Source organism: Adiantum capillus-veneris, chromosome 19 (assembly GCF_014529385.1).
Source record: "Adiantum capillus-veneris isolate H3 chromosome 19, ASM1452938v2, whole genome shotgun sequence".
NCBI classification, from domain to species: Eukaryota; Viridiplantae; Streptophyta; class Polypodiopsida; order Polypodiales; family Pteridaceae; genus Adiantum; species Adiantum capillus-veneris.
Window position 1 is genome coordinate 130,582,452 of NC_140949.1, and position 14,209 is coordinate 130,596,660.

Consider the following 14,209-nt stretch of genomic DNA (forward strand, 5'->3'; position numbering starts at 1 on the left):
CTCATTCATGAGAGAAACGTGCTCAACATACAATATGTCATGCCTAGGAAAAGGGATCACATAAAGATGCTGACTAATATATAGGAAACGGTCACGAATGAACCACTCGAACAATGCGTGCGTATCAATCATGCGAACACATAATACTTCCTGTGAGGGTTCTTTGGACCTAGGCTCGAGAGCCAAGATCGATCCTTCGTGATTAATCGAATTTGCAACGAGGTTAGTTTCGCTAGAAAAAGTATCAACTAACACTTCATCCTTGTGAACAATCACCTTTTCTTCATGCAACTCATCATGTTTGTGAGAAATCACATCTTGATCATGCAAATCATCATGCTTGTCTTTATCGTCCAAATCATCATGCTGATCATTGTCAATCAAATTATTATGCTACTCACAATCATGCAAATCCTGTGTGTCATGCTTTGGAGAAAAAGAGACTGAGAGAGTCTCCTTCTCCTGAATCCTTTCAATCTTGTCCTGCATATGAGCAATGAGAGAGGGAGAATGAACAATGTCTTCTCCATGAATGACAATGGGAGAATCACTGGCATTGAGAGTGAAAGTGTTAGCCTCAAAATCAATGAGAGGGTTATTATCACGAAACCATCGAATGCCCAAAATCATATCACATCCTGAGAGAGGAGAAACAACAAATCTTTAGTGAAGACAGCTTTTTGAATTGCAAACAACACATCAAGGCATTCCTCCGTGATGAGAGCGTCCATACCGGGAAGAAAGCCAGAGACCTCCATAGGAGATCTCGGACTAACTTCGAGGCGGGCTCTCTCAAGAAGAGAGGGACTGATCACATCATGCATACTACGTGGGTCAAACAATATGACAAAACATTGCCCCGACGTACGACCATAACATTTAATGAGAGAATCATCAATGGGAGGGTCATGAGAAACTTGGGGCACACTCGTGTTATCATTAATTGCATTGACAGAGGAAGTGGGTTCTGTGGATTCTTTAGATTCATTCGATTCAAGCTTAGGACATGTTCTTTTTATGTGACCCTTAATGTGACAATGAAAACAACGACCTTCCTTAGAATAAGTGCTTTGCTCTTCCGACGTGATGTATCCTCCTACAATTCCTTGTGCTACCTTTTCATATGGAGTAAGCTTAGGTTTAGCAATTGTGTTAGCCTTACCCTTAGATTCATCGGAAGAATTCTTTTTTGAGAGACTGTTGGAAGATTGGTTAGAAGAGTTACCATTCTTACGGTTCTTACCGTTCTGAGGGTTCTGAGAAGTCTGCAAGGTACTGGTGGAAGTCTTGTTCTCCTTAGGCTTTCCCTTGTTGTGCTTCATCTCCTGTGCGAGAGCAATCGCTACCGCCTTGTTGAGATCGATTGGATCGAGCACCTTGACATCGTACTTGATATACTCGTCCAATCCAAAGAGAAAAGCCTCTTTGCGCTCATCATCCGATTTTCGTAATTGAGTACCTAACTGCAAAACACGATTAGAAAAAGACATAACCGGCATACTATTTTGCTTGAGAGCGTGCCAATCGTCCTTCAATCGTGCGAGGTACTGAGGTGACATAAACCGCGCCTTGAGCTTGTCTTGGAAATCAGCCCAATTGAAGGAAAGGGGCGTGAATTCGTCGGCTTCCTTTAGCTGCGCGGCTAGCTGTGCCTCTTACCATGTGTGGTACCAATTGATGGCATGACCGGCAAGGTACATAGCTGCCGTCAAAACCTTGCTATTTCCTGTCTTCTTAGTTGTCGCAAAATAAGCATTAAATTGATGCAACCAAGAATGAATAACCGTAGCATCCATCTTACCGTCATACTTAGTGAAAATCAACTTCTTTGTGACTGGATGGTTGGAATCCACATCGTGGCTTGCACCACTTGAGGAACTCCCACAATCTTTGGGTGGTTGGGTCTTCGCGGCGGCTAGCACTTGTCGAAACAATTCTTGAGTGCATAGCTCTCTTTGAGCTGCACGCTCGGCCTCCCTTTCTGCTTTTCGTTCATTTCTTTCATCGCGCTCGCGTTCGAAAGCAAGGCGATTGGTTTCTTGTTGTGCCAACGCAACTCAATTCGCTTCTTGTTGTTGTATTGCATTTCTTTCATTTCGTTCTTGTTGTGCCAGCATCATGTCCATCATTGACTTGACCATCATCTCCATAGGAGGTACTACAACTCGTGGCGTAGATGGCGAAGAGGGAGGGTCGAAAAAATCTCCTGGTGGGGAAAAATCTTCGCCGCCTCTCTCATGCTCATCCCCTGTATGTGAAGTATCCATTCCGCTTCGGGTGACGACCATGCACTATGATCTTTGGTTCTTAAGTCCACGAGGAACTTGGGTTCTTGAGGGTCTTGGGTTCTTGGGTTCTTGAGTTCTTGAGGATCTTGAGGTTCTTGAGGTTTTCTTTCGCTTGCAAACCGTGTTTGAGAAGGATCTTCTCTTCACCCGAGTTCTACTCCTTTTTGCGGGCGCACCCCGCACCCCTTGGCGGCCTTGCGCTCACACCAAAGTTGCTTTTTTCCACCTCACGTCGATTGCCCTGCCGCTAAGTGTACGGTTCGCTCTCAATGAGTGAAAAGAGACAAGGGGAGGCTAGACAAGCCCTTCTTTCTTGGGATTCCTGTCACTCTTCAAAAACACGATTAGGAATCGACACGCCCAAGCGAACTTGGGTTCGTGCGACCTCAACAAGCAAAAAAAATCTTGTGATTCTTGTGGTTCTTTCCTTGAGTGATACAGAACATTGCCAAAGCTCTGACACCAATGTAAGGTGCAGCGGAATGATTGTTTGTGCTTTGCTCAAGATGAGTGCTCCGAACTGTGCTCAAGGTTCCTTTTGTTCTCATGGAAGGTAGAGCCTTCCGTTCTTAATAAGAAAGTGCTATGATCACAAACAAAGTGAATGGACACTGTGCGTGCAAGTGTATGAGACTGAGAGATAGAGAGAGAGAAGAGAGATACGACACCAGAGATGTAAAACCCTCCTCCGAAGGCCCCACTCTCGTCAGCGAGAGTGGTCTACTTATTGATTGCACAAGTGGTACAATGACGATGCAAAGGACTGATGCAACTTGGGACTATGCCGGTGACGACGACGACTTAAGGGCTGGAATCTGCGGTCTTCTATCTGCTGTCCATAAAAACGCTATGGCTGAAAATCTGGGACTGATTCGGTGGCTGAAAATGACTGTGGCTGCGTTTTTCGAGGCTGAAAACGAGGTTTTTTTGCAATTCTGTAGGGCTGAATCTGTTGCTATCCGTGAGGTTGAAAATGCTGAACTTCCTGCTGCAAACAGATGGCTGAAAATGGAAAACGTTGGACTGCTTGTAGCGTTAGTAAATACTAAAAACGCTAGGGCTGTTGGGATGTTGGCGATGAGAGAACTGAAAACGCCAGGGTAGGGAAGGTGCTAGCGATATCCAAAACGCTAGGGCTGAGTGTGGCGATGAGGGAAATCCAAAAACGCCAAGGGGTACTGAGGGTACTGCGGGGTTCTTGCTGAGAAGATGCCTGTTGAGCAGGGAGCTCCTGTTGCCTCTTTTGCCATTTAGTGCTAACTTGGAGCTTAGCAAAATTGCCCTACCTACTTTTGTTGGGAAGTCACTTAAAAATAATAAGTGAAAAATGTCAAAAATAGGGAAAATAGGCTAAATCACTGGAAAATTCCCCTAACTGCTTCTGATGGATTCTGATGGGAATGTTTATGATCATGCTGTGTGCAACCAGAGGATATACATCTATGCTAAGAGACTGGGCATGCACGGTCTACTAATAGACTCACTAAAGTGCCAGATCACTTCTAATCTAGACTGACTGGACTGATTGAACCCTGATCATGCTGTAGCTTGTCCACGGACACATAGGGTTGGATGTGTCACTTGACAGTTTTCTTTTATACAAGCTTAGCAAAATTGCCCTACCCAATTCCCAACAAAAGTCACTTAAAAATAATAAGCGAAAAATGTCAAAAATAGGAAAAATAGGTTCTGTGCAGTGGAAAATGCTCTTGATGGATTCTGATGGTAATGCTGATAATCATGTTGTGTGTAACGAGAGGATATGCATCGACTCTAAGTGTCTGGACGTGCACGGTCTGCGAACAGACTCACAAAAGTGCCAAATCACTTCCTATTCTAGACTGATTGAACTGAACTGAACCCATGTCATGAAGTAGCTTGTCCACGTACACATAGGGTTAGATGTGCACGTGACGTTACTGATCATGAGAGTTTATGCTACTTATTGTGACAAAAGCAGCTTTCGGAAAAGCAGATGCGGTGGGCTAACAACTTGTCACAGTTTCACTTCCAGATTGCCCATGTTCAGGGAAACCAAAGAACTTAGTGGCAGATGTATTGTCTTGGAAGCCCCTCGTCTTGGCTATTTCCACGATCCATCATAGAAGCTTCGAGGATATGGTTTACCAGTATGCCACCGATTCGGATTTTTTCGATGTTTTTACTGAGATATAGTGCCTGGATATTCCATATGGGATGGCTACTTGATGAAGAAAACAATGTTGTGTGTTACATAGCCGTTGAGGAAAAAGGTTTTGACTGAATGCCATTGTCCACCTTTTATGGGTCACCGCGGCATTGATACCACCTTGAAAGGTGTGAAGTGTTATTTCTTTTGGTCGAGACTCAAGGAGGATGTGGACGACTTTGTTCTAGTTGTTTAGTATGCCAGAAGGTCAAGTTTGACAGGCATAAGGCACAAGGATTACTATAGCCTTTACCCATTCCCACCTGCCCCTGGGAAAGTATTGCAATGGATTTCATCTTTGATCTCCCGAAGACAGAGAGTGGGCATGACGGCATTTGGACTGTCATTGACAGATTTAGCAAGCAAGCTCACTTCATTCCAGTGAAGAAAACAGTCAAGCCGGACCATTTAGCAGACTGTTCATTGCACAGATATTTCGATTACATGGCATGCTTGAGACAATAGTCTCTGACAGAGATCCCTGATTCACGAGTTTGTTTTGGAGGGCTATTTGGGAGAAGATTGGTACGCGGTTGCAGTTATTGTCATCATTCCACCCGCACTTATACATCCTGAAATCGGGTTTCCCTTGGTAAAGAGAGGTTGGGGTAAACAAGGGTAAAGACGGAGAAGTCGTAGATTAGGATCCAAGGTCTCCACATACCCAAATCTACCCCATACTGGAGAAAAAAACAGGAAAAAACAGCAAGCTTCTTCTCCCTCAATCAAGTCCAAAACGGCACCGAATCAGCCAAATCGGAGCATCCAAGGTGGTCATGTCACCTAGGGCTCCGATACCATGTCAAAGGAGGCATTGGAAGATGCAATAAGACTAGAACTGGCTCGTGATCTGGTGGACACGTTGACCGATCTAGAACACTTGCGATGCCACACACATGAACAAGGCACCTGTGGAGAGAGAGATTTGGAAAAGGCTCTCCATGCTGATAACAAGCTGCTCATACAAGTGACCAAGGGTGGTCCGGCATAGAACTGACACGCCCAATCGATAGACCCGAGGTACACACGACGACTGCTACTGACATGTCAATTGCCCACTGACACGGTCGTCACATGGGTACCACCTCCAACATGCTCTAAGAAACATAGATCTGGTGCACCTCCTCGTGGCGAAATCTAGATCTTGATATGGATCTCGGTTTAGAAACTGTACCACTACATGATCACAATGCTTGTGCTAGGTTGCCCTGAGGAGGCACTGCACCGTGGAGATGATCTCCAAGCAATTCCACTGTTGCTTATGAAAAACACTGGGGCTGATGTGCTGAGCAAAAACGTTGGGTTCATTTGCAACAAAAAAGCTAGGCAGAACTGCAACAAAAACGTTGGGCTGGCCTCCATGGCTCATCTGCTACAAGCCCCCCTGAGCAACTAAGTGAGGGCGCCCCCCTTTGGACTCTATTGCTCTACTTTGGAGAGGTACCCCCCTGCTCCCTATATAGGATCTCCACCAAGTTGCCTGATCCAAACCTCAAGGTCCACGACCTTGGTTAAAAGGGCAATAATATGAGGAAAATGGGAAAAGGGCACCAGTGTGAAGGTGCAGAGGATGGAGTACCGGTGATGTAGTGAGTGTAGGCAATATAAAGAAATACCAAAAGGGGCACCAAGGTTTAGGGCCAATGCTCTCTTGGAGTGGAACTCCACCATTCCTCGTCTCATGTATCGTGCACTGAGCACTCTCTATCTCTTTCTATTCAATTCTTATTTGAAGTGCTTGAAGTTGTTTAGTTTGTTCTTTTCCGTTGGCACGTGGTGCCTGTCCCCATTACAATGGTATCAGAGCTTCATGCGTGTGCTTTTCTGAAAGCATACCGGTCCTATCAAAGAGGAGATAGAGCAAGGTGGCGCTTCAGTTTATTAAAGAATATTCGTGTCTCGATCCCGGACTTATTAGCCACTCCCACCCTGCCGTCTTCATCACTCTGTCTTACAAGGCACAAGCTATAAGGAATTCAAGATCACTTGCACGAGAAGGATCAAATGTTTTTTAAGCCACCATTCTTTTTTTAGAGGCAGTGCTATGCAGCGGTGGATGTCTATAGTTACCAAGCTGCACACTCCAAGGACTTGGCAAGCTTTCAAGAAAAAATTTCCCTGAAGTTATATGTCTTCAGACTTTTTTCTTCAGAGTGCAGCTTCTGGCAGAGTGGGGTATTCTGAAATGCTTGCCACAGAAACCCTAGCAAATTACAACTTGAAAATTTCTCGACATCTCTCAATAGGTGTCTCTTCTCGAATCGATAACCTTGGAGGTCGAGTGTGATTGGTAGTTCTTGGGGCTACCATCACCGCCACAGGAACATTGCTTGTTGAGGCTTGTTTCGACTATTCAAGAGCTTATGGACCATGCTGCAATCGACTACAAAAACCTGACCCTAATTTTGGTGCTGGTTTCAGGACGGAAGCCCTGTCGACTTTCGCCTCGATTGATGTCGAGAATGTTTTCAGTTTTCCAAATTTGTTTGAGAACTTGTTTGGTGATCGTGTTTGGAATTTGTTTGAAATAGATGGTATCTGTTTTGAACCTGTCTTGGTGCCGATTTGAATTGTTCGACTTTGGTTTCGATACTGGTTTCAATGCTTGGTGATTTATAACTGGGTGGAGTAGTGACAAATGCTGTTCTGGTATTGTTTGAATCTCAGAACGACGCAGACGGGATGTCTGGGGAGCGTTTCGTTGTATGCTTGAAAACCTCGGAACGACGCAAACGGGACGTCTGAGGAGCGTTTTGTTGTATGCTCGAAAACCTCCGAACGACACAGACAGGAAGTCTGGGGAGCGTTTGGTTGTATGCTTGAACCTCCAAGCAACGCAGGCTGCGACGATCTGGGGAGTGTTTGGTTGTTTCAGTCCTTTGAGCTCATGGCACGGACCTTTTTAGGTTATTTGCGGGGGAAGTGACGAGGTAGTTGTTGAGTAGCTTTATATTGCAGACTGTCTGTCTCAAGGGAGTGCTAAGCGGCACTGTTCGTTGTGTCTTGTAACATGCATATGTGAGCATTTGTGTTGCATTGTGATGTGCCAACCACTGAATATTCCCTATTGGATGAGATTCTTTTAAGAAGCCAACGATCTAGGATATCAAGAGCTCCGATTTGGAGTGAGACTTCTTATTGGATGAGATTTTTCTGGGAAGCCAATGACCGAGGATATCAAGAGCTCCAATTTGGAATGAGAAAATTGATTGTCCCTCGAAAATTTTTGATCTATCTTGAGTTGTTTTGCAGACATGTTGTGATCGCGGACCATTACTTTCTTTCAAGAAGGGGGGATGTCACAGCTTGCTGACGTGTCAAGCCATTGAAGAACAGAGCCAACCTGCAGATCTCGATCGAGGGGCCTAAACCCTAGAAGCAACGGAAGAAGCAGAAGCAACAGAAGAAGTTTTACAGACTTGCAAAGTCTTGCCGAGTGGCCTATTTCTAAAGAAGAGTTCCCACCAACTTATGGGACCCCGTCTGATGGGGCTTAAGTGACCTAAAGAGATTAAATAAAGCAGGAACAGCACACATACGCTCCAACTCACTTGCATAGAAGATGATGACGTGGTAGTAGTACAGATACCCGTGATTTGCGTTGGCAGTGCCATGTGGTAGCATGTACAGAATTCTGCATTTCACGTTGACTGCGCTGACGTGGTAGCATGCTCGACCACAGTTGTTATACATGTTGTCACAAACTACTGATACGTCAAGCCAGTGAAGAACGGAGCCATCCTACAGATCCCGACCGAGAAGCCTAAACCCTAGAAGAAGCAACGGAAAACCCTGTCTGGGGCCTTCGTGACCTAGAGAGATTAAACTAAAGTGGGACCATTACACACAAAAGCGTAAAGATGATGACGTGGCAACTGTACGGACGTCTGCAATTTGTGCTGGCAGTGCCACGTGGTAGACAATACGGATTTTTTGTTTTGCGTTACTGATGTGGCAATTGTACGGATTTCTGTGAAATGCACTGGCAGCTTTTTATGCCAATCTTTGGAATGAGATGCTTTTGAGTTTGAAAGCTTTTTATGTAATTGCTTTTCATGGCCAAGGGCCTCAAAATATGAGCCAAAGGGCTCATTCTCTGGCACTCTCCCTCATGGAGGTGCAGAGTTTGGAGTACCGGCATTGTACTGAGTTCAAGTAATATAAAGAAATACCGAAAGGCTCACCAAGGTTGGGATCAATGCTCTCTCGGGCTGGAACTCCGCCACTCATCGTCTCGTGTTGTGCATCTCTTTCAGTTTAGTTGTTATTTGAAGTGCTTAAAGCTGTTCAATTTGTTCTTTTGCGTTGGCACGTGGTGCCCGTCTTGTGACAGTGGTATCAGAGCTTCAGGCGTGTGCTTTTCTGAAAGCATACGGGTCCTACCAAAAAGCAGATAGAGCAAACTGAGGCTTCCAAAGTCTATAATTAATTGTATCGAAGGAACTTCGTGTCCCAACCTCGGACTTATTAGCCACTCCCACCCTTACCTGATCGCGCATCGGGTGTGCTCCCGTCTTCATCGCTCTGTCTTACAGGGCATAAGCGATAAAGATTACTTGCAAAGAAGGATCAATGATATTTTTTTCTTTTCAAGCTCCCTTTCAATACAACTGCCGAGGGGCCTCGCTCTCAGACTTTGCGTCGAGATGCTCTACAGAATGAGGGCCCAAAGGCTCTTATAAATTTATAAAGGGATGCTAATAGCAGAGCCTCAAAAGCAGGTAAACTCAAAAGCAATTGGTCAAAAATTTGCCGTAAAAATTAGCAACGCAGAAAGCGGAATTTTCGTACAGTTTTGCCACGTCAGCACGAAAAAGTTGAATTTCAGTACGTTGTGCCATGTCAGCCCGTCAACGCGATTTGCGGCGTCCGTACAGTCAGCCACGCCAGCAAGAATCCGTACAGTCAGCCACAACAACAGGCATCCGTACGCTCTACCATGTCATCATTTTGTGACATACCCCCCTTGTGAAAGAATTGTAATCGCCCTCGATTACGCTTGTAAAACAGACAGAGGCCATAAACCATTGCAACAGACATCGACTCTAAGTATCATCGACGCACTAGACGACACAAATCCAAAAATTGTACAAAGACGACAGTCACATCACATCACATCACATGATCTCACATTCATATCATATTCAGATGACAATTCGATCGCATTCAGATAGAAATTCATTCCAAATCTCAGACCATGACTGCCAACAATGTATTTAGTAATCGCATCTAGATCCATCCTGGACCTCACTGATGTTGGATTAACTAATCCCATGTTGCGATCATGTCTATAGAGATTTTCGACTCAAGCACCGTCGTGTGCGACTAAAAATTCGCCTCAAGCACTGTCATGTGCGAGAAATCTTTTCTGGGCCACTGTCACAAAACGGGAGCATACAGGAGCACTTAGAAAATCTGAAAATTATAATTCTTTGAAAACATGAGAGAAGGGAGAAGATCGACATAGTATTGGGGACCAGAAGATGGGCTGGTCCCCCCCGTTAAGAGTATTCTTTTATTCAGGGAGAATTCTTATACAAGCACGAGAACCCGAGGAAACCCCTCCGTTTTGTAGTCTTAGACCCGAAGGTCGTGCTTTCCCGTAAAGGGCTTGGGCACAAGGCCGTTCCTTCCCGTGAGGGACTTAGGCGCGAAGCCGTACTTTCTCGTAAGGGACTTAGGCGTGAAGCCGTACTTTCCCATAAGGGACTTAGGCGTGAAGCCGTACTCCCCGTGAAGGGCCTTCCCGTGAGACGGGAGATTCCTGCAAAACAAACCACAAAGACACGCGACAACAATTCGTATGGCGAATCCACAATAGATACCCGTCGCTCTTGCGCGGGAAAAGCGACTTCCGTGCTTCGTAGTCTCGCGATCTCTTGCGGCAGAGTCTTCTCTTGTTGATGTTGGTACCTCCCGTGAGTGAGGACATGTGGTGCTTTTATAGCTCCCTGGCCACGGCACGAATAACTACTCGCGTAGAGATCGTGACCGTTTTTTTTTTTTTTTTGCGCAGTTCTACCCGAAATAGGGAGAGAGAATTCGTTGGCTGGTTTTGTTGCTTCATCTTCTAAGTGGCTGCCCACTTATTAAGTGGGCGGCCGGCATATTTTAAAATTGGTATGAACCTGGCCAAAAACTCAATAAAACCTTATAAGTTAAAATCAATGCATTTAACAACACTTCCTAGGCGTCCCTTGATGCAACCACATGCACGAATGCAATGCAAACATAGATTCCTCGCGGGAAAGCGTCTGCCTTCCCGCGATTGTTCCTGCTTTTCGTAAAAAGCTTCATTGAACCCATCTTTATTCTTGTGCTTGCGTTCTTACGCGTATTTTCTTACTCAGTTCAGATTTCCTCCTTAGCCTACGGGATGCCCCCTTACTGATGCACCCGTCACCCATCATGTGACGCATTAGGGGCACTCGTAACCCGGCCCTTTCCACCGAACTTACGGAAACTCCTTCGCGATGTTTATCGTCACCCATCAAATGACACATCAGAGTTGTCCGTTCTTGATGGCAGTTCCTGTAGCTACAATCTTTTAACAGTTCTTAGTGCACATAATAAAATATCCTAAAAAAGAAATTAATCATTAAAAATAAGAAAATAGTCCAATTAGCAACAGATCCCATTTTGAAGTACTTCTCTTATCAAGTCATTCAACGGAATACTATCTAGTATCAGCCCATCAATATCCTTGAAACCCAAAGGAAAATCAATTACTTTATTCCATCTAGGTTATCTGTGATAGAGGAGTGGAGTAACTCCCCTCTTGTGCTGTCCCGCCTGCACCAGGTTCAACCCGTTGATCTATGGGAACTCTTGGAATAGCCACTGCTAGACTAAAAGCGTCGAGGTAAAGTTTCAAAGTTCCAAATCCGAGGAGTATCTGCTAGGTCCTCCTCCTCCATTCATTTCGCATTTAATGGTCGATGGTTCTTAACTAAGAACCACCGTTCACTTTACCTTTCTCTTTCCTGTCGCGGAAAGCTAGTATTTGTTCCGGAATGAGTATCTCCTCGCTCTCTTTCACTTCAGGTTCATTCAGGAGCTATCATTGCTCCAAAGTGATCATCAATAAATAGTGTCACCACTGAGTAAAAACATGGATCACTGCCAATAGCTCTTTTTCATAAATCTGTGCAACCATTTCAGGACATAAGAATTGTCACAAACTGCTGACGTGTCAAAGCCCTAAAGAAGGGAGCCAACTTGCAGATGTCGGCCGAGAGGCCTAAACCCTAAGAAGAACAAGTAACAGAAGAAGAAGTCCTACCGACTTATGGGGACCCCGTCCGATGGGGCCCCAATATAAAACAGAACTTGAAAATACGAACTAACGTTGGGGGAAGGTCCGATCCCTTCCCTTCCCGGAGGTATGGCTGAGCGGCTTAAGGCATTGGTTTGCTAAATCAACATAAGTGACATAAAAGGAAATAAAGCAGGACACACACACACACACACACACACACACACACACACACACAGACACACACACAATATAAACTGCGTAGCTGTTGATGATGTGGCAAATTTTTGAAAATTGCGCTGGCTGATGACGTGCAGGCTGTACGGGTTTTCGTAAATTACATTGGCAGCTTTTTGGCATTGCTTTTTGGACTAGAAGCTTTTGCGTTTGAAGGCTTTTCATGTAAACTGCTTTTCATAGGCCAAGGGCCTTTAAATATGTGCTAAGGGCTCATTCTCTGGCATGCTTCTTGGAGAAGGTGCAGAGTCTCACCTGCTTGTACTGTGTTGATGCAATATAAAGAAATACCAAAAGGGGCGCCAATGTTTGGGGCCAATACTCTCTGGGGTGGAATTCTGCCACTCCTGTCACGTATCGTCTCTCTCTCTCTCTCTCTCTCTCTCTCTCTCTCTCTATCTCTCTCTCAGTTCGTTTGTTATTGAAGTGCTAAAAGTCTGTTCAGTCTGTTCTATTTTATTGGCACGTGGTGCCCGTCTTGTGATAGTGGTATCAGAGCATCAGGCGAGTGCTTTTCTGAAAGCATACCGTTCCCACCAAAGAGCAGACAGAGCAAGATCGCACTTCCAAAGCTCATTGGAAATTTGAGGTTCGTGCTCCGACCCCGGACTTATTAGCCACTCCCACCGTTACTTCATCGCGCATCGGGCGTGCTCTCGTTTCCCGCTCATGTCTTACAGGGCATAAGCCATAAAGATCACTCACAAGAGAAGGATCCAAGATTTGTTTTGAGCTGTTGTTTTTCTCAGAGGCAGTGCCATGCAGATGTTGATAGCTACCAAGCAGCATACTCCAAGTACTTAGCAAGCTTTCAAGAAAATTTTTGCCCGAAGTTATATGGTTTCTGACATCTTCCTTCAAAATGCAACTTCTAGTAGAGCGGGGTATCCTGAAATGCTTGCCATGGAAACCCTAGCAGATTATATGTTGAAATTTCTCGACATCTCTCAGTAGATGTCTCTTCTTGAGTTGATAACCTTGGAGGTTCGGTGCGATTGCTATCTTGGGACTACCATCGCCGCCAAAGAAACACTGTTTGTCCAAGAGCTGATGGACCATGCTGTGCTCGGCTACGACCTTATGGAATGAACCTAACCCTACTTTTTGGTGTAGGTTTCAAGATGGAAAGCCAATCGACTTTTCGAGTGTGATCGATGTCGAGATTGCTTTTTAAGTTCGAAATCTGTTTGAGAACTTGTTTGGTGATCGTGTTTGAAATTTGTTTGAAATGGATGGTATCTGTTTTGAACCTGTTTTGGTGCTGATTTGAAATGTTTGACTCTGGTTTTAATACTAGTTTCATTGATTGGTGATTTTACTCCCGGGTGGAGTAGTAAGAAATAATGTTTGAGAATGCTTGTTCATACTCATGGCCCGGACCCTTGTGGTTATTTGCAGGGGGAGTATTGAATGATTGAAAAGTGCTGCTACTCATGGCCCGGACCTGCATGGTTATTTACGGGGGGAATATTAAGAAGTCTGAGTAGTGGTTACTCTCAGCACCTCCAAACGACGCAGAATGCGGTCTGGGGGGCGTTTGTTTGTAAAAGGCCTCTATATCTCATGGCCCGGACCTTTTTAGGTTATTTGCAGGAGGAGTGCTGAGGGAGTCATTGAACAACTCATGGCTCAAACCTGGATGGTTATTTGCGGGGGGAGGGTTCATCGGCGTCTTTATGTTTCTATGTCTTGTAACATGCATATGTGAGCATTTGTGTTGCATTGTGATGTGCCAACCATTGAATATTCCTAATTGGATGAGATTGCTTGGGTATGTAATTTTAGTGCATCAAGACACCCGTGGAAGATCAGTACGGTTTGGGTGTGATGACTAATTTTACTACGCCGGAATACGAAGAGTTCGAATATGGACGAAAGGAGAAGCTAACTCCTTAACAAAAAGAGCAAACTAATTGTCCCTCGGAATATCCCTCGGAATGACCCTTGGAAACTTTTGAGCGAACTTGAGTTGTTTTGCAGATATGTTGTAATCGCGGACAATTACTCTCTTTCAAGAAGGGGAGATGTCAAACTGCTGACGTGTCAAAGCCCTAAAGAAGGGATCCAACTTGTAGATATCGACCGAGGGGCCTAAACCCTAAGAAGAACAAGTAACAGAAGAAGAAGTCCTACCAACTTATGGGGACCCCGTCCGATGGGGCCCCAAGTGACATAAAAGGAAATAAAGCAGGATCCCCCCCCCCCCCCCCCCCCCCCCCCCCCCCCCACCCACACACACAC